The sequence below is a fragment of the Onychomys torridus genome, chromosome 6 (assembly GCF_903995425.1).
Source record: "Onychomys torridus chromosome 6, mOncTor1.1, whole genome shotgun sequence".
NCBI classification, from domain to species: domain Eukaryota; kingdom Metazoa; phylum Chordata; class Mammalia; order Rodentia; family Cricetidae; genus Onychomys; species Onychomys torridus.
Window position 1 is genome coordinate 87,680,745 of NC_050448.1, and position 22,027 is coordinate 87,702,771.

The window sequence follows — 22,027 nt, forward strand, 5'->3', positions numbered from 1 at the left end:
CATGTCATTTGCACTACAAAAGCTTCTCAGTTTCAACAGGTCCCATTGATTGATTGTTTCTCTCAGTGTCTGTGATACTGGTGTTATATTTAGAAAGTGATCTCTGGTGCCCATGCTTTCAAAAGTACTTCCTACTTTCTCTACTATCAGGTTCAGAGTAGCTGGATTTATGTTCAGGTCTTTGATCCGTTTGGACTTAAGTTTTGTATAAGGTGACATATATGGATCTATTTGGAGACTTCTAAACATTGACATACAGTTATGCCAGCATCATTTGTGGAAGATGCTTTCTTTTTTCCATTGAACATTTTTGGCTTCTTTGTCAAAAATTGTATGTTCATAGGTGTGTGGGTTAATATCAGGATATTCAGTTCGATTCCATTGGTCCACATGTGGGTTTTTATGCCAGTACCAAGCTGTTTTTGTTACAGTAACTCTATAGTAGAGCTTGAGGTTAGGGATTGCAATGCCTCCAGAGGTTGTTTTATTGCACAGGATTCTTTTGGCTATCCTGGATTTTTTGTTTTTCCATATGAAGTTGAGCATTATTCTTTCCAGATCTCTGAAGAATTGTGTTGGTAATTTGATGGGTATTGCATTGAATTTGTAGATTTCTTTTGGTAAGATCACCATTTTTACTATGTTAATCCTGCCTATCCTTGAGCATGGGAGATCTTTCCATTTTCTGACATCTTTAATTTCTTTTTTTGGGACTTAAAGTTTTTGTCATATAGGTCCTTCACATGCTTAGTCAGAGTAACCCCAAGGTATTTTCTATCATTTGTGGTCATTGAAAAGGGTGATATATCTCTAATTTCTTTCTCAGCCTGTTATTCTATTGTATATAGGAGGGCTACTGATTTTTTTTTTTTGAGTTGATTTTGTATCCTGCTATGCTGCTGAAAGTTTTTATTAGCTGTATCAGTTCCTTGCTGGAAATTTTGGTTTCACTCTTGTATACTATTATGTCATCTGCAAATAGGGAGAGCTGGACTTCTTACTTTCCAATTTGTATCCCCTTAATCTCTTTATTTTGTCTTATAGCTCTGGCTAGAACTTCAAGTAATATATTGAATAAGTATGGCGAGAGGGGACAACCTTGCCTTGTTCCTGATTTTAGTGGTATTGCTTTGAGTTTCTCTCCATTTAATTTGATGTTGGCTGTTGGCTTGCTGTAGATTGCCTTTATTATGTTTAGGTATATTCCTTGTATTCCTGATCGCTCCAAGACCTTTATCATGAAGGGGTGTGGGATTTTGTCAAATGCCTTTTCTGCATCTAGTGAAATGATCATGTGGTTTTTTTCTTTGAGTTTGTTTATATGGTGTATTACATTGACAGACTTTTGTATGTTGAATCACCCTTACATCCCTGGGATGAAGCCTACTTGTTCATGGTGGATAATTGTCTTGATGTGTTCTTGGAGTCTGTTTGCCAGTATTTTATTGAGTATTTTTGCCTCAATGTTCATGAGGGAGATTGGTTTGTAGTTCTCTTTCTTTATTGCACCTTTGTTTGGTTTAGGAATCAGGGTAATTGAATCCTCATAGAAGGAGTTTGGTAATATACCTTCTGCTTCTTTTGTGTGGAACAATTTAAAGAGTGTTGGTATTAAGTCTTCTTTGAAGATCTGGTAGAATTCTGCAGTGAAATCATCTGGTTCTGGGCCTTTTTTGGTTGGGAGACTTTTAATGACTGATTTTATTTCCTTAGGGGTTATTGGACTATTTAAATGGTTAATCTAGTCTTGATTTAACTTAGGTATGTAGTACCTATCCAGAAAATTATCCATTTCTTTTAGATTTTCCAGTTTTGTGGAGTAGAGGTTTTTGAAGTATGACCTGATGATTCTCTGGATTTTCTCATTATCTGTAGTTATGTCCCCCTTTTCATTTCTGATTTTGTTAATTTGGAGGCTCTCTATCTTTTGGTTAGTTTGGATAAGGGCTTGTCTATCTTGTTGATCTTCTCAAAAACCAACTCTTTGTTTCATTAATCCTTTGTATTGTTGTCTTTATTTCTATTTTATTGATTTCACCTCTCAATTTGATAATTTCCTGGTGTCTGCTCCTCCTGGGAGACTTTGCTTCTTCCTGTTCAAGGGCTTTCAGGTGTGCTCTCAAGTCACTAGTGTTAGATTTCTCCAGCTTCTTTATATGGGCATTTAGTGCTATGAATTTCCCTCTTAGCACTGCTTTCATAGTGGCCCATGAGTTTGGGTATGTGGCGTATTCATTTTCTTTGATCTCTAAGAAGTCTGTAATTTCTTTCTATATTTCTTCCTTAACCCATTGGTGATTCACTTGAGCACTACTCAGTTTCCATGATATTGTAGGATTTCTGTAGTTTTTTGTGTTGTTGAAATCTAACTTTAAACCATGGTGGTCCGACAGAACACAGGAGGTTATTCCAATTGTTTTGTATTTGTTGATATTTGCTTTGTGGCCAAGTATGTGCTTGATTTTAGAGAAGGTTCCATGGGGTGCTGACAAGAATGTATATTCTTTTTTCTTTGGGTGGAATGTTCTGTAGATATCGATTAAGTCCATTTGAGCCATAACATCATTTAAGACCATTATTTCTGTGTTAAATTTCAATTTGGTAGATCTGTCAATAGGTGAAAGTGGGGTCTTGAAGTCTCCCACTATTAATGTGTGGGGGTTTATATGTGATTTAAGCTTTAGTAATGTTTCTTTTACATATGTGGGTGCCCTTGTGTTTTGGGCATCAATGTTCAGAATTGAGACTTCATCTTGGTTGATCTTTCCTGCGATGAATATATAATGTCCTTCATCATCTCTTTCATTGATTTTAGTTTTAAGTATATTTTGCTGGATATTAGGATGGCTACACCAGCTTGCCTCTTAAGACCATTTGATTGGAAAGTCTTTTCCCAGCCTTTTATGATGAGGAGGCGTCTATCTTAGAATTTAAGGTGTGTTTCATGTGTGCAACAGAAAGGTGGGTCCTGTTTTCACATCCATTCTGTTAGTCTGTGTCTTTTTATAGGTGAATTAAGTCCATTGATATTAACAGATATTAATGACCAGTCATTGTTCATTCCTGTTATTATTTTTATTTTTTGGTGGTAGTGTGTGTGTACTTCTCTTCTCAGGGGTTTACTGCTGTGGTGTTATCTATTGCCTATGTTTTCATGGGTGTATCTTCCTTCCTTAGGTTAGAATTTTCATTCTAGTGCTTTCTGTAGTATAGATGTATCCTGCTTGTTAAATAAGAAACACAGAACCGATTGCAGAGTTAAAAACCACGAGGTCAGAGCAAAAGAGGAAAACCTTACCCTTCACTGCTTCTGCGGTTCCTCCTCTCCGCGAGACCTACTTCTGTGCGTCCTGTCTATTTAAAGACTTCCTGTTCTGTTTTCTCATTGGTTGTAAACCCAGCCACATGACCTCCTTGTCACTGCCTGTTTGTACAGATCTCCAAGTCGTCTATGGTTGGTATTGAGATTAAAGGCGTGTGTCTGCCATGCTGGCTGTGTCCTTGAACACACAGAGATCTGCCTAGCTCTGCCTCCCAAGTGCTGGGATTAAAGGTGTGTACCACTACTGCCCAGTTTCTGCTCTGGCTTGCTCTGACCTCAAGGCAACTTTATTGACATACAAATAAAATCACATTTCAATACAAATAAAATATCACTATATTTCCCCTTTTCTATTTTAATAAAAAGAAAAAAAAGGAAAAAGTTATAACTAATAAAAGAAAAACTATATACAAAAGTACAATAACTATATATACCATATATACAAACAATAAATACCTAAACAATGTCTAGTCCATTTGTAATTGACAAATTCAGAGAAAATAATTCCATTATCTATCCTATTTTGGTAAGTCCAGAATGTACCTCATTCACTTTTTATCCTAACTTATATAGCTAACGGAACTGTCTTATAACGTCTTTCAAATTTATACACTTACAGCTCTTAGTGAGTTTTTCTGAAATCCTTAACAAAGATAATTATAACTATAACTAACTGATCTTCAGCTCCCTCAGAGACCCAAGAAGGAAATAATACTACTTAATAAAAAATAAAAACAAGAAGTGCATGCAAGCAGCTTCAATAAAAAATGTGAGTTGACAGAAACAGCCAGCTGCCTGGACAGTCACCTGAGGTTTCTCCACAGTGTTGGGGCATTATCTTCAGCCTACAGGCTTAGCGTATCTGACAGACTCTTTTGTGAACTAAGATGTATACAAGGTCAACAGTTTGACCTCACATTTGGTGAGAGCAGTCCATGTACCAGAAACACCTGAATTCCATTAGTGTCATGTCATGATTCAGGATTTTAAATTCTGGAAATTATTGATGTCTTTTCAATTCATCTGTCCATTTTTCTTGGCTGTGTATATGTGGCTTCATCTTGGCATCCTGTTTTCTCCACATCTCTCTATTAAACGCCAGTCTACTATTGAGAGAGGTGAGCTTAGTTATTCTTCAAGAATAACTGTTTCATCTGCTGTTCCATTGCATATCAGAAGCCATTGGCCCACTCCCTGTTCAGCTGCCTTTGAAGAAAAGGGCACGGTACCTATTACAGATTGCAGAGGTCACTCACTTCAGGGATGGTGCCATATTGTCCTGGCTTCAGAAGATGCCTTTTGTTAAAGCCACAACCACACTTGTTTTGGCAAGAATTGGTAGTCCTTGGTTTCATGTCCTGTCTGTCCTGTTTGTCAGCAGTTGATTCGAGGATACTTTGTTGTCCAGTGGCTGACTTTTGCCACAATGAAAGTTAGCTCCATATGCAGTTTCTTCAATGCCCATATTTTCTCTGAAGTAGATTGGTACTGCCAGGAGCCGTCATGTCTCATAGTCATAGCAAAAAAGAAAAATTCTTAAGTTATTAAAACATTTTAAAACTCTTGACAACACGTTGGGCGCCATTTGTAGTTGGAGTTTTCCTGCCTGGCCCAGTCAGGACAAATCTCTCTCACCCGCCAGTCCCACAGTCTCTCAGACCTAACCAAGAAAGCACACAGAAACTTACATTGTTTAGAAACTGTATGGCCATGGCAGGCTTCTTGTTATCTGCTTCTTCTATCTTAAATTAACCCATTTCTGTTAATCTATTCTTTGCCACGTGGCTTGTGGCTTACCAGTGTCTTTACATGTTGCTTCTCATGGTGGCGGCTGGCGGTGTCTCTCTCCAGTCTTCTACTTCCCAGAATTCTCTACTCTCTTGTCCTGCCTATACTTCCTGCCTGGCCACTGGCCAATCAGAACTTTATTTACACAGAGCGATATCCACAGCACTGAAGGGCTGGGTTTGTGGATAAGTATTGTTTAAATCTGGTTTTGTCTTGGAAAGTCTTGTTCACTCCATCTATGATGACTGAAAGTTTTGCTGGGTATATTAGTCTAGGCTGGCATCCATGGTCTCTTAGTATCTGCAGTATATCTGTCTAGGTCCTTCTGGCTTTCAAAGTCTCCATTGAGAATTCGGGTGTTATTCTGATGGGTTTGCCTTTATAAGTCACTTGGCCTTTTTCATTCGCTGCCCTTAATAGTCTTTCTTTATTCTGTATGTTTGGTTGTTTAATTATTATGTGGCAAGGGTCCTTTTTTGGGGGTCTAGTCTGTTTGGTGTTCTATAGGCTTCTTGTATCTTCATAGGCATTTCCTTCTTTATGTTGGGAAAGTTTTCTTCTATGATCTTGTTAAATATATTTTCTGTGCCTTTGAGTTGGTATTCTTCTCCTTCCTCTATCCCTATTATTCATAGGTTTGGTCTTTTCATGGTGTCCCAAATTTCTTGGACATTTTGGATCATGACTTTGTTGGCTTTAGTGTTTTCTTTGACTGATGAATCTATTTCTTCTAAAGTATCTTCAACACCAGAGATCCTCTTTTCCATCTCTTGCATTCTGTTGGTAATACTTGCATATGAAGTTTCTGTTCATTTACTCAGATTTTCTATTTCCAGCATTCCTTCTGCTAGTGTCTTCTTCATTTTTTTCTTTTTCCCTCTCCAGTTCTTATACTGTTTCCCTTGCTTTTTCATGATTTTGTTTCAGGGACTTATTGTTTTCTTCTGCTTTTATTGTCCTTTCCTCTAGTTTTTTTTTTATAGTGTTCTTCCCATTTTTTGTTTGTCTGTTCCTCCATTTTATTTTTGATTTCTTCTATATAAGGCTCTAACCTCTTCATGATGTTACTTATAAGATTGTTTTCTTCTTCTTCTTCCATTCCATGATGTTCAGGTCTAGCTGTTGGAAAAGGGCTAGGCTCTGGTGATGCTGTATTGCTCTTTATTTTGTTCTATGTACTTCTGCCTTGGCATCTGCCCATCTCCTCATGGGTTCGTTCTTGGTCTTATCAGTGTACTTGGTCCAGACAGAGCTGACAGATTTAGGGAGCCTCTCTCTGGTCCAGGTTGAAGCTCTGGGCCTGATATGAGCTCTGGTCCAGATGAGAATGCTGGCTAGATAGGAGCTGGGTGGCTGGACTCTGAGTCTCAGGAAGTCCCTGGGGTCTCCTTATCTTGTCCAGATGGGAGCTTGTCTTGTCCAGATGGGAGTCCCAGGACAGGATGGAAGCTCTGGTCCAGATGGGAGTTCAGAGGTGGATGGTAGCTGGGGGTTCTCTTTTCCAGATGGGAATTCCAGGGCAGGATGTAATGCTGGACACTGGTTTCTAAGTCTCTGGAAGTGGCTGGGGTCTCCAGCAGATGAGTGTAGGGGCAAGGTGTTGAGGTTGTAGTGTCCACCCGAGGGTCTCTCTGGTCCAGATGGGAGTTCCCTGGCAGATGGTTGCTGGGGGCTGGTCTCTGATTCTCAGGAATTGGCTGGGGTCTTGGGAAAATGGGTGTGTGGCCAGGGTGTGGAGACTTCAGGGTCTGCCTGAAGTCTTGGAAAAGGGCAGCCTTCCCGTAGTGCCCACCAAATGGCCAGAAACTGGGGCCAAGTTAGGCAGGTCCTCCCAGGATGGCTGGTGCCCAGGGGTGGGACCCAGAGGTAGTTGCCTCTCTGACTACAACCCCAGGCACTCACCTCTGGTCCAGATGGGAGTTCCAGGGCAGGATGGAAGCTGGGGGCTGGTTTCTAAGTCTCAGAAAGTGGCTGGGGTCTTGGGAAGATGGGTGTGGGGGCAGGGTATGGAGACTTCAGGATCTGCCTGCAGTCTTGGAAAAATGGAGCCTTCCCACAGTGCCCACCAAAGGGCCGGAAACTGGGGCCAAGTTGGGCAGGTCCTCCTGGGATGGCTGGTGCCCAAGGGTGGGACCTGGGGACAGTTGTCTCTCTGACTATAACCCTAGGCACTCATTTCTAGCCATGTTAGTTTTAAATGTAAGTTTAAATAAGATTAGTGTATTTGCTAAGGTAATATACAAAATATATTTACTAAGGTAGTCCTATAGAATGTACGTAAGATTTAGGTAAGGTTTATAAAGTAGTCCTACAGAATGTAGGTTTAAATAGGTCATAGATTTAATATATCTATATCTATATCTATCTGTCCGTCTGTCTGTCTGTCTCTCTCTCTCTTTCTCTGTTTCTCTCTCTCTCTATATATATATATATGTATGTATATATATATATACATACACACACACACACACACACACACACACACACACACACACATATATATATATATATATATATATATATATATATATATATATATATATATATATCCACAGCACACATGGCAATTCTAGATACCACCAATAATGGAAAGAAGCAGCTCCAGAAACTGCTAACTTCAAAAAGCAGCCACAGAAATTAATGTCCACTGCTGAAACTGTGAAGTGTCATAGCTTCTCAAGAACCTGGGACAGCAGAGCCTTCACTAGCCACCAGTGTCCAGAGGCTTTCAGCCCTGACGCTAAGCTACAAGGGAGGGGCTAAAGGCAATCAGTAGTTTGGAAAGCCCTGCAGAGATGCTGCACTGTGGGAAAGGTGAACTCTAAGTTTCTGCAACCTTTGAGACACTATTCTGTGAGCAAGGTGAACCGTGGAGAAGGCCCAGGGGTTTGTGTTGCCTCAGGAAAGTTGAACAGCAAGCAGAGCAGTGATGAACAGCGGGGACAGCAGAGTCCAGACTGCTTCCAGAATTCTCCCAGTGGCAGAGAGCAGAATGGTGTCAGTGCTAGACAAGCAGCTGAGACCCCCTGGCAAGCAGGAAGCTGTGGAGATGAGAATGATGCTCCAGGCTGAAGAGCCAGCCTGAGACTGTGCAGGAACTGCTGAGACTGAGTGCAGCCTGAGCTCCCAGCAGCAGGATGGGACCATAATCATGGAGTTGCCCCGAGGCTACACTTATCATACACTAGGACAGCATAGGGAGGATTCCAGGACCCGGTTTGCTGAGGCACTTGCACCGTCAGTGATGCAGGTAGTTGGGTTTTCCTGTCAAAGCCTGGGTTGCCATGGGAAGGCCACAGTTTCAGTTCATGGCAGCTGTAAGAGCCTTGAGCCCATGTGGCTATGTGGTGAAGCTCTCTAGCCTGGTCCGGGAGTGGCCTGGTTCCGGAAGGCTACATACTGCAAAGTGCAGCAGTAGCTGAAAGCAAAATTTTCAAAGACACTTGCTTGAACTGAAAAGTTTTGGTTGTGGGACTTCTATTTGGAATTGTTTGCTTCAGAGTCATTACGACTCTGACAGCTATACACATATTTAAGGCAGCTGACAAGCCAGGCTCTGACTATGAATGCTCAGAGGAACTTTCAGGACTGGTACCAGAACTCTTTTTGAACTTCCAAACTTAAGAAATGAAATGGACAGTAATAATTTCATCACAATGGGATGAGTTTGAATTTGCTTATGCATATAGACACCATCAACATTGATGACTTATGAACTGTTTATGTAAAAGTGGAACTGCTTATAGAGAAATTTAAAAAATATTTTCATGTTAATTGAGTAAATTAATATATTTTATACATGTCTATTAAGAAATTGTTCTTGAATGTAGGTTTGTAGGTTGAGACTAGGTTCATAGGAAGGTTGAGAGTAGGAATTATAATTTTGTATAGTTCTGTTTATGATAGAATTATGATGTTAAGTTTGATGCAGTTGCATCAAGAGATTTTGTTTTAAAATATAAAGAAGAGGGACAGTTGCAGCCCACTAGGTTTTAGTGGCTGTACCCAGCAGGACTGCATAAGAGGTTGATTGGACCATGGGCCTGAGTACCAGGTCTTGGTAAGAGTCTAACTAGCAAGAGGGAGGTCTTTTGCTCCATCCCTTGCTATTTTTATCAATAGACCTTTGGAATAAAGTTCTGGGCCAGTGGATAAGGATTCAGGCAGGCCCACCTGACTCTATTCTGTGTTTTCTCTCCCTTCTTTATTTCTAAGTCTCTTATTCCCCATTCCTCAAGAGTTCCTGGGATAAATAATGGTGGGGGCTGGTCCTCTACAGTGGTCACTGATGAAGGCTAAATGCTTTCTGATTGACTTCTGGGTCTGTCCTCACATAAAACATCATGGAAACAGCTCTCCTAGATTTTTCACCTGTAAAAGATATACCCTTAAATCCTGAGTGTTTGCCAAGGCTGGGGCTTGCAACGCTGTGACAAGGAAAAATGGCATTCACATTTTGTTGGAAGTAACAGACATTCTGTTTACAACTGGAATCGAAGTCAGAAGCCAACCATCAAATAGAAATCTATTGATATCATTAGGTACTCCTTAAGTGTAAATAAGCATATAATTAATAAATTTTTATCTTGAAATATTTTAAGTGTTTTATGACCTCTCTCAATATCTTCTCTGTGTGATTTAATATATTTAATATTTTATAGGATCATTTCTGAGATCTATTATTTTTTTCAGTAGCTTCTGAATGTGATCATATTTATGTATGACTATACTGAAATTAAACTTGTGCTTCAGTAGTGTAATCATATGTCTATATTCTTTGTTCTTTAAAAATGACATTCTGATTTTGAATATTAAAACATATAAACAAAATTATTGAATATAGCTTTTCTTGTGTCTTAGAATACCAGAAATTTAAACAAAAGAATTAACTTAAAATAATCCTTTAAATACCCTGAGTATATAAATGTAAACTTTATTATTTAAATAATAATAAATGCACTTACTCTTATTATATTGTCTTCTAAAAACAGTATGAAGTTAGTTTTATAACAACAATAATCCAGTAGAAATCTCCTTATTTGGGCCTGGAGAAATGACTCAGTGACTAAGAGCACTTCCTTCTCTTCCAGAGGACCAGAGTTTGATATATAGCACCCACATTAGTGGAACACAATTATCTGCAACTTCAGCTCTCAGGGGTAGGAGGCCATTGGCACTTGTGCTTATATGAACGAACTCAGATACTCACATTGACATACTGATGTAGAACACTCAAAGCCATAAAACTTTTGTTATAAAGTACTTAGTAATAGATTTGCTTAGGAAATATCAATTCACAAAAGTAGGATTTAACTGAAGGGGCATTGCCTCCAAAATACCCCAAAGATAAGAAATATGCTTACCAGGTCTGTTGGAGATATGAGAAATATAGGATGTTAAGATGTAAATTGCTGTGGGATATCTTTCTGTACTTTGTAAATGTGCTGCTCTGATTGGTATATAAATAAAGCTGCATTGGCCTATGGCAAGACAACTTAGGGCAGGCAGGGAATTGAAAGAGAGAGATAGGAAAGAGAAAGGCAGAGTCTGGGGAGATGTCATCCTGCTGCCAGGAGAATCAAGATGTAAAAGTACTTACCTGTAGCCACAGAACATGTGGCAATATATAGATTAATAGAAATGGGATCATTTAAGTCATAAGAGCTAGCTAGAATAAGCCTGAGGCATATGTTATATAATTTACAACTAGTATTAAGACTCTGAGTGATTATTTTATAAGTGGCTGAGGGACCACAAGGCTGGGCCAGACTGGAGAAACCTTCTGGCTACAGTAAATGCTTATTCATTAGAATAGTCAGCCATTGGGTCCTGACTCCCATACCAAAGACATACCTCTAGTAGATGGTTCAGGTGTGGCAGTGTAGAGTCATAACTGTGCTTGTATTATAGTATGTCCTAGTATGACATTAAATGTCCTGTGCACTTTTCAGCAAAAATTATAATTCTGCTACATGTGCATGATGACCCTGGGAAACTACTTCCTAATAAAGAATAACACTGGTGTACATAAAATAACTCTGGAAATGTGTAATGTCTTTGCTGTATAAATCTCCTGTCTGTCTTAGTGGCCAAACTTGCAGTCTACTGTCTCTGTTTGTAAATTGTTCAAAGTTCAACCTGGGGCAAGGCCCCAGAAAGGATTTAAGGATGAAAGCCTATGTAAGATTCAAGGCATAAGCCTACGGTGCATATGAGCTTAGGAAATCTGTTGCGGGGCAACTTTTGCGTGGGTATGTGAACTTAAATTTCTGTCAAGAAACTCTGATTGTGAACAAAAATCTCCTGGAATGAGTTTCTGTGTCTGCAGAAATTGATGAACCAATTGGAATTTCAATACTGTGGAAAAATTAGAATTTTGTTGGTTCAGGGCCTATTTACTATCTCAGGCTACTTTTAGCCTTATAGAACATCCATTCCTTGCCTCACATGATAACAAATAAAAAGCTCATAGAAGCCATTAACTTAGTGAACACTGGCATCCACAAACTAAAATTTAAGCCCATCATCATATAACATCTTAGGTCATAGGGTAGCTCCCAATTTTATTGTACCAACTTCTTTGCTGTACCTACCAGCGAATTTTATACTTGCCTTGACTGATGACTTTTATTTTTATGTAAAACCACAAAAATCTGAAACTGCTACCATGTTGGAACACAGAATTTGGGGAAACTAAAGCCTGTGTTTCTAGGCCATAGTCACTCAAAATGGCTCCAAAATAATCAACCTCTTATTTCCCTTAAAATGAGAGCTGTGCTGGTGAGCCCAGTCCTTGGTGGCCTAGTCATCTCTTCAGCCTTGTAGTGGTGGCACAAGCCTATAATCCCGGCACTAGGGAGGCAGAGGCAAGGATCTCTGAGTTCCAGGCCAGCCTGGTCAACAGGGTGAGTTCCCAGACATTCAGAGCTACACATAGAAAATCTGCCTTGAGCAATTCCTTAAATGTCATTCAGCCATTTGAGCTTCCTCATCCCTAATCATCAGGAAAATGCAAATCAAAATAACTCTGAGATACCACCTTACACCTGTCAGATCAAAAACACTAAAGTCAGCTTATGCTGGAGAGCATGTGGACCAAGGGGAACTCTCCTCCACTGCTGGTGGGAATTCAAGCTTGTACAGCCACTTTGGGAACCAGTATGTTGCTTTCTTAGAAATTTGGGAATCCATCTCCCCAACAACCCAGCTATACAACTCTTGGGCATATTCCCAAGGAATGCTCAATTATACCACAAGGGCACATGCTCAGCTATGTTCATAGCAGCATTATTTGTAATAGCCATAACCTGGAAACAACCTAGATGTCCTTCAACTGAAGAATGGATAAAGAAAATATGGTACATATACACAATACTACTCAGCAGAGAAAAACAATGACATCATGAGGTTTGCAGGCCAATGGATGGGTCTAGAAAAAAATCATCCTAGTGAGGTAACCTAGAATAAAAAAGACAAACATGGTATGTACTAACTCATAGGAGGATACTAGATGTAAAACAAAGATGACTAGACTGCTACTCACAAATCTAGGGAGGCTACCTAGAAAACAAGACCCTAAGAAAGACACAGAGATCTCCCAATGACAGAGAAATGGATGAGATCTACATGAACCAACTGGACATGAGGCGGGTAATGAAGGGCAATGTTCAAGGTAAAGAGAGCTTAGGGGAGTGGGAGATCCCAGCTGGATCATGAACAGAAAGGGAGAACAAGGAAAAAGAGACCATGATAAATGAAGACTCCATGGGAATAGGAAGAAGCAAAGTGCTAGAGAGGTCCCCAGAAATCCACAAAGATACCTCCAGAATAGACTACTGGCAATGGTCAAGAGAAAGCCCAAACTGACCTACTCTGGTGATCAGATGGCCAAACACCCTGTCATGCTAGAACTCTTATCCAATGACTGATGGAAGCAGATGCAGTGTTCCACGGCCAGGTCACAGGTGGAGCTCCAGGAGTCCAATCATACAGAAAGAGGAGGGATTATATGAGGGAGAATTGTTGAGACCATGAATGGAAAAAAGCACAGGGACAAATAGCCAAACTAGTGGAAACACATGAACTATGAACCAATAGCTGAAGAGCCCCCAACTGGATCAGGCCCTCTGCATAAGTGAGACAGTTGATTAGCTTGGACTGTTTGGAAGGCGCCCCCAGGCAGTGAGACAGGGATCTGTCCTTAGTGTATGAGCTGGCTGTTTGGAACATGGGGCCTATGCAGGGACACTTTGCTCAGCCTGGGTGAAGGGAGGAGGTGACTCGACCTGCCTGGACTGAATCTAGCAGATTGAGTTGAATCCCCAGGGGAGTCCTTGCCCTGGAGGAGATGGGAATGGGGAGTGGGCTGGGGGGAGGTGAGGGAGAGGAGGGATGACAGGGGGGCAGGAGGGAGGACAGGGGAATCTGTGGCTGATATGTAAAATTAAATTAAATTATAAAATTAAAAAAATTCTGCCTTTGTTCCTGTGCCTCTCTAATCTTGGTCTCAACAATTCACGCTCCTACAGTCCCTCCTCTTTCTTGACAGTTGGACACCTGGAGCTCCACCTGGGGCCTGGCTGAGGATCTCTGCATCCACTTCCATCAGTTTTTGGATGAGAGTTCCAGCATGACTGTTAGGGTGTTTGGCCATCTGATCACCAGAATAGGTCAGATCAGGCTTTCTCTTGACCATTGCCAGCAGCCTACAGAGGATGTATCATTGTGGATTTCTGGGGACCTCTTCACCACTCTGCCTATTCATGTTCTCATGTGCTCATCATTTATCATGGTTTGTTATTCCTTGTTCTCCCTTTCTGTTCTTGATCCAGCTGGAATCTCTTGCTCCCCTAAGCTTTCATTCCCTCAAACCTTGCCCTTCATTACTCCCACTGTTGTCTGGATGGTTCATGTAGATCTCATCCATTTATCTGTCGTTGGGCGATCCCTGTGTCTTTCCTAACCAAATAAATGGAGGTACATGAATTATGAACCAAAGGCTGTGGAACACCCAGCTGGAGCAGGCCCTTGAACTGTTTGGGAGGCACCCAGGAAGTGGGATCCAGACCTGTCCTTACCCGGACCTGTCCTTAGTGCATGAACTCACTGTCTGGAACCTTGGGCTTACACAGGGACACTCTGCTCAGCCTGGAAGGAGGAGACTGGACCTGTCTGTACTGAATCCACCAGGTTTAAATGAATCCCTAGGGGAGTCTTGGCCCTGGAGGAGATGGGAATTGAGGGGAGGGACTGGGGGGAAGGTGGGGGCAGGAGCAGGATGGGGAGGAGGACAGGGGAACCCATGGCTGATGTGTAAAATTAAAACACAAATATAATAAATTAAAAAAAAATTAAAGGTGCAATAAAGAAAAAAAAACCACCTGCCTTAAAAAACAAACAAACAAACCAAAGCAAAAACCAAACCAAAAAAATAAATAAATTATAACTGTGGTTGCTCTTTTGGCAAGCACTAGCCATTCAGCCAGGTTCCTTATTTGCTAAAGAGCATGTCCTTCATCTCTAAGGAGAGCATATAATTTCTATTAAAATACACACATATGCATATAATTAAACAATAAAAACAAATTTAAAGTCTTATCTGTCCTGATCTCTACTGGAGATATATATATAATTTTTAGAGCTCTAGGTATAACAACTTACTATAATAGCCTTTAAAAGTATGGTTCCAACAGGATGACTTTATCATGTAATCTTTGAAGTATATATCTTACAAACAATTCTTAATGATAAAATGAACTTTATTTTTAAAGAAATGAAGTGAAAAATAAACATTGTTCCATAGCAGTAAGATAGATTAGTATAATTTCTTTACCTTCTTGTCATACAAATGATTACATTACATTCATTTTAGCTACTCCAAATGTGGGGAAAGGAAGTTATCTAGATATTTTATATATAAAATTATGAACTATGAAAGTATAATACAATGAAAGAATATTGAATATGCTTTTATATATCTGCTTGTCACACACACACACACACACACACACACACACACACATATATATATATAGTATGAGAGAATTCAAATGATATAATAGATGAAAAATCTTTAATCTCTAGTTTTGGGCTTCATAATAATCAGTTTTAACTTACATGATTGCTAAAGTTTGTAAACAAAGACTTTATTCATTTTGTTGTGTGAGATTTTCCAGGGATACTTGAACAAATGTCTTTCGTGCACAGACAGGCCACTCAAAATAGAACAAGGAAATGGTGTCACTTAAATCTAGTTGACTAGGTGCTTATTGATCCTCAGGTGAGTGTTTACTCACAGAAATATGGATGAGGGGTATTGTTCAAGAGAATGGGTAGCCCAAAGGCAGCCAAATCTCTAAAAACCCACCCCAGAATGGATAATGACCCCCACAAGCTGCAAGCTATTTTTTATGTGCAGGCATTTAATAACTAAACATTCCCTTTGTTGCAGAAACCTTTACTGTATGCAATAGGTTGAGGAGAGGCCTTATTAATGACACAACTTTCTGAGCTTGAGGTATCTTGGGAGATTGTGTCCTTCTCCCAGGAAAAATTTTTCAGTAAAGAGAAAATAGCTATGCTACCCACCACCCTTTCTTCTCTTTCTTATATACCACCATAACCTTAGGCTACTCATTAAGCCTTGGAGAGCTTGACAATCAGCACACACACATTATACTATATTTATAAATGTATATACATATTTATATATGTATACACACACACACACACACACACACACACACACACACACACACATATATATATATATTTCTAGTTAGGGTTTCTATTGTTGCAATGATACACCCTGACCAAAAAGCAAGTTGTGGAGAAAAAGATTTATTTTGCTTGCATTTCCAGATCACAGTTACTCATTGGACGAAATCAGGACAGGAACTCAAACAGGGCTGGAACCTGAAGGAAGAAGCTAATGCAAAAGCCATGGAGGGGTGCTGCTTACTGGCTTGCTTCACATGGCTTGTTCAGTGTGCTTTCTTATAGAACCTAGGACTACCAGTTCAGGGCTGGCACCACCCTCCCCCATTGATTACTAACAGAAAACAATGCCAAGGCTAGCTCTCATAGAGGCATTTCCTCAAGTGAGGCTTTTTCCTCTCTGATGACTCTAATTTGTGTCAAGTTGACACACAAAACCAGCCAATACATACATATCTATCCATATTTATATAGAAATGAGCAAATTTATATATATATATGTATATATTTACTTAGTTCAATACATATATTATATTGAAAATGTGCAAAAAAAAACCCTCATAGCCTTAGGGAGGGAATTGTTCTTTGAAATTTCAGTTACATTTGCAATTTAGCAATGTTTTCATATTAAATTATATGAACACATATGTATGTGAGCATTATTTGATACTAGTTCAAAATTTTATTTTATTAACTTAAGTTTTATTGCATATTCTTATGGTATATTGCACTGTGATATATAAAGGAATTTTCTCTCAAGTGTACATGTCTTTCTCAGAGTGAGAATAGAATAGAATTAATGCTTATGCATTTTCTTTTTTCACCTCAAGTTCCGGGAACTAAATCTACAGACTCACACATCTTAGGCAAGTGCTACAACACTAAGATGGGTCTCCAGCTCTTTATGAAAATTTTTAAGTGATTTTTAAGTATTTATTTTTTATCTTTCTATTTACATCTATTATTGAGGTTTTAATTGTCTTCTCTAGTAACATAAGCACTGTATGATTGAATACTATAAAAGTGTGATCATATTAAATTTAATGTCCGTCTTAATCACTTTAAAAAGGGGTTCGGTACTTTAAAGGCACTTATTTTTATGTAACTAAATTTTAAATGCTGCCTTAAAAATGGTTTGAAATATTTTTTAAAAATTAATGATCCACAGAAAAAACCTTTAATATGCATGTAAATATTTATAATATTTATAATATTTATAATAAATTCCCATTAACTAATTTGTTGATTTCTCAGAGTCATAAATGCAGTGACAGATTGTGATAGGTAAGACATTCAGATCTGTTAACTATCTAAGAAAAAGCTTTTGTATATATTCTTGTTTAGTTTACCCTAAGATTCATATCAATGTCTTCTCCTATGCAAATTCAAGATCTTATACACATTTATGATATTGTTCTAGCTAAACATGGAAATATGTCCAGGATTTGCTTTACTTTTACAAATGATAGAAAACTAACCAATTGAAAAAAAAAAGAACTAACAATTTGGAATCCTGAGAGAGATAATTCCTTAAGGAAAATATCACACAAATTGCAGATATGAGTTTAAGTATGAATTTCTGTTTATCTTTTACTAGAAACCAATTGCTATCAGGGAAGATAATATCAATGACAATTGTTAGTTATTGCAAATATATTTAATGAGGAATAGAGACTATGTAAACACAGGAAAGGGAAAGATAACACTTGGCATAACGTACAGAAGAGGTCTTAAATAACAAAATGTGTGTGAATCTCTTTACACAATTATTTTGCTTAAAATTTAAAGATAAACCAGAAAAGCCAGGCCCAAGAAGAGTCAGAGGATACATTTGAAAAGAAATTAGATTAACATCTAATATTACTGAACTGGAGGAAAAAGGATTATGTCTCATCACTTTTTAACTGATTGAATTAACATGTTTAAAGAGATCAAAGGCTATAGATTAATGGAGTAAAGCAGGTCAACTTTAATATGAAAGAGACTGAATATTATGATAAATTGGATTTGGTAGAATTGAACTGATACAGAGACCCACAGCCAGACATTAATCAGAGAAAAGGTCCTAATTGAAGGTCTCCATCAAGTCAGTCCCCTTGGGGCTTGGAGGGCCTAGTGGAAGCATGGGGCAGAAAGACTGCAGGAGTCAGAAGGGATGGAGGACACCAGGAGAATTTGGCCCACTGAATCAGGTAAGCAGGACTCACTTGGGCTCGCAGAGACTTCAGTCACTGGGCCTTCCTGGGTCTGCACCAGGCTGTTTGTGTACATGTGGCTGTTAGCCCAGTGTTTGGGTGGGACTCCTGTGGCGGCAGGTGTGTCTTGGACTCTTTTGCCTGCTCTTGGGATTCTTTTCCTTCCGTCGGGTTGTCTTGTCCATCCTCAGTATGGGAGTTTTTGCCTTGTCTTACTGTGTTTTGTTTTGGTGCTGCCTGTTAGCGGCCTGCTCTTTTCTGAAGGGAGGCAGAAGGAGATTGGATCCAGGGAGAGGGCAGATTGGTAGCAGGTTGGGAGGAGTTAAGGGAAAGGAAACTGTTGTTTGTTTATGTTATATGAGAGAAGAATCTATTTTCAATTACAAAAAGAAACAATAACAAAGGAGTCATTGAAATCCATCTATACCTTTGAAATACTTTTTTTAATAAATAATTTTTTCTTTATTATTATGTGTTTTAAATTTTATACATCAGCCATGGGTTCCCCTGTCCTCCTCCCTCCCGCCCCCACCCCCGCCTTCCCTCCAGTCCCTCCCCTCCATTCCCATGTCCTCCAGGATCAAGGCACCCCTGGGAAGGAGGTGACAGGACCTGCCTGTACTGAATCTACCAGGCAGGTAGATTGCTATCTTTCTGATGCTGTTTTGTTTTTGAGTTCTAGGTTGTGAATACACACACACACACACACACACACACACACACACACACACATATGTGTGTGTATATATTCACATCTTGGTTGGTTTCCCAGTATTAAAATGTCATCTCTGTATTTCTCTAGATTTAAATCTCTCTTTTATATTCCAGGTTTGTATGTACAACTTCCTGTCCAATAATTCTCTTTGGACTTGAGCAGTGAATTGACCTCTAAATCAAACACTGCATGTCTCCAGGCTTGTTTTTCACTAACATTTGCTCAAGTTTCAAGTTTCCAATCTTCTGACACACCTTTCTTGTACCCTTTCAAAAATATCAGCAAATCTTGGTTCTACTTTCAAAATATGAAAATTTCCAAATATCTATGGTTCTGTAGGCTTGAAACAGATTACTACCACTGTAACTTCTGACTTGAAATACTGCAAAGGCCTTGGAACTGCTTTTCTTGTTAGCATCTTTGCTTGCCCATAAACTGACCACATAAATCAGATATATGAGGATGTTTTCATTTGCTATATAAGATGGAACATTTGAGAGCAGACAAATAAGCCTAAATGAACTAAAAAAAATGGGTGACATATCTAGAATTATCGGAAACTTAATTTAAATGTTACCTACATAAAATAAGCAAGATTAGAGTATAATTCTAGAGACACAGCTTGTGCGTGGCAACAAGCTGAATCCAACTGTGAGAGAAACATGAATTCTGGGTATGGGAACAAAGGCAGAAGTTCATTTCTGAGGTCCACAAACAATGAAAATTTAGAAGGTGATAAAAGGGAAGATTAAAGCCATACCTATAAGAAAATACACTAAGTTAAAATATAAATAAAGACATATGACAATAAGAATGAAGAGAAATGGAAAATACGACTATAAGAGGCAAATATGAAACACTAAAACGATTGAAACTAGATTTATATTTGATTCTTCTACTACACTAATCAAAGCAGTATGCTCAGATGTCAAACTGAATACCCAACTAAAGAGATACGATGTTAGTGGGCAGTGGATGGTGACTTTCCTGGGGTCCCTAGGACCAGCCTGGCCTACCATAAAGCAGCCAGGGCTGTGGGCCTCAGCACAGAGCCCAGGAGGTGGAGTGCAGTGGCTTTTTACTCCTTGGACCCTCCAGTCTTTGGAGGGGCCTGCCACCCAGCTTCCAAATAAATCACACATGGAGGTTTATTCTTACTTATAAATATCCAGCCCTAGCTTAGCTTGTTTCTAGCCAGCTTTTCTTAAATTTAATTATCCCATCTATCTATCTTTTGCCTCTGGGCTTTTATCTTTCTTTATTCCTGTATACCTTTCTTTATCTTTTACTCCATGGCTTGCTGTGTAGCTGAGTGGCTAGCCCCTGGAGTCCTCCTCCTTCTCTCACTCCTTTTTTCCTCCAAGATTTCTCCTTCTATATATTCTCTCTGCCTGCCAGCACCGCCTATCCTTTCTCCTGCCTTGCTATTGGCCATTCAGTTCTTTATTAGACAATCAGGTATTTTAGACCGGCACAGTAACATAACTTCACAGTTAAACAAAAGCAACATAAACTAAAGTAACACACCTTGAAACAATATTCTACAACAGTGCAGTCTTTGGTTATTGGACAGTTTTTAAGGAGTGTTAGGTGGGCAGTGTCTTACCTGAGTTTCCTAGATTCTGCCTGGCCTCTGGTAAAGCCAAAGGTGTCTTCCAAAGTAGTAGGTTAGGATATGGAGCCCAGGAGTGGGTGTGCAGTATGGAGTTGTTGGACAGGCTAAAAGGGGTTTTGCTGGGGTTTTTTTGGTAATGTGTTCTCTGGGGTCCCTATACCACTCTGGCTTTCATTCTGCCAGGGCTGTGGGCACTAGTGTGGAGCACAGGAAAGGGGCTGTAGTCTGGTAAAAGCCAGGCTAAGGATATGGCTCAGTGAGAGAAGTGTTTGTAGTGCAAGAATGAATATCAGAGTTTGTGCTGATGATTCTTTGATGGTTTTTGACATTTTAGTAAGTGTAGTACTAGAAAATATTTAAAACCAGTGCCTCTTATTTATGTCAACACATTCTAATAGCATACAGTTATATACAAACCATTAGATAATCTCTTCAAGTAATCATGTGTTGACATAAGAGGCAGGTTAATACCTCAACCTATATAATACTTTAACTACTTGCACAAAAACAAATAGATATGATTTCTTTAAAAATGAAACCTGGATATTTGCTTAAGAAAATAATGAGAAAGTGAAGTTTCAGTGTCATAGCTAACCTAAATCTCAGGGAAAGATGAATGATAGTACTCTTAATTTAGACTTTTTTTTTAATTGCTGTAAAATGCTAGTATCATATCTCTCACATCTAAAATCATCATAATTAACGCACTCCTTTGTTCCCTGAATATTGTTACTTTACCATCAAAGTTGGCACATATATGAGTGTAGAATACTGATTTCTTACTAACTTTAACTGATAATTCTATGATTTGTATGTAAAATTACAATAATTCAATGCATATTATAGCTATCACTATATGATATGGCATATATTTACAATGCAAAATTGTTATCTATGTAAACTATCTCCATAAGAAGCTTAATTGGAGAGTAAGATTTCTGCCCATTAGAATTGCTACTCATATATATTTTTTAATTTCCTAAGGAGGGAGTCTAGAGATATCCTGATGTGTAAGATGTGTGTGTTGTGCAAATGTGAACTCCTTAGATCAGATCCCAGAACCCCCAGAGAATCTGGACACATCACAAGATATAATCCTTGCTGACAGAAGCAGCAGGGGATGAATACTGGAGGGTTCTGATTGCAGAGCTAGTACAGCCAAAACTGAGAGCTACATTTTCAGAGAAGAAATTCTGCCTGAAACCAACAAAGGAAGGAGCAAGCAGAGGACATCTGATGTCAAGTGCTGGCCCATATGCATGCATACACTTGTATATGCACAACTACACACACACACACACACACACACACACACACACACACACATTACTTTGTCAAAATATTCTCTTTATGTGGGTTTGTCTTCCAAACAATTCATTTTTGTTAACACATTAGATGGATCTGATATTTGACTTAAAATTTGAGGCAGTTTTACCAGCAGAATTATGAGGTATAGCAGAGATTGAGCCTGACTAATCACAGCATCACAACACAGAAAGCTGTGGAGGTGCCAGACACTCATACATTAGCTAGCAGTGCTGATAGTTCCACAGGATTTGAGTATGTCCACACCAATCATATTGTACATTTAATGTGTACAGGCTTCTGCTGATCAATTTCATGTTTACCAAGCTGTTCAAAAAGAAGTAATTTTATGGAAAGTGGACACCTTTGCA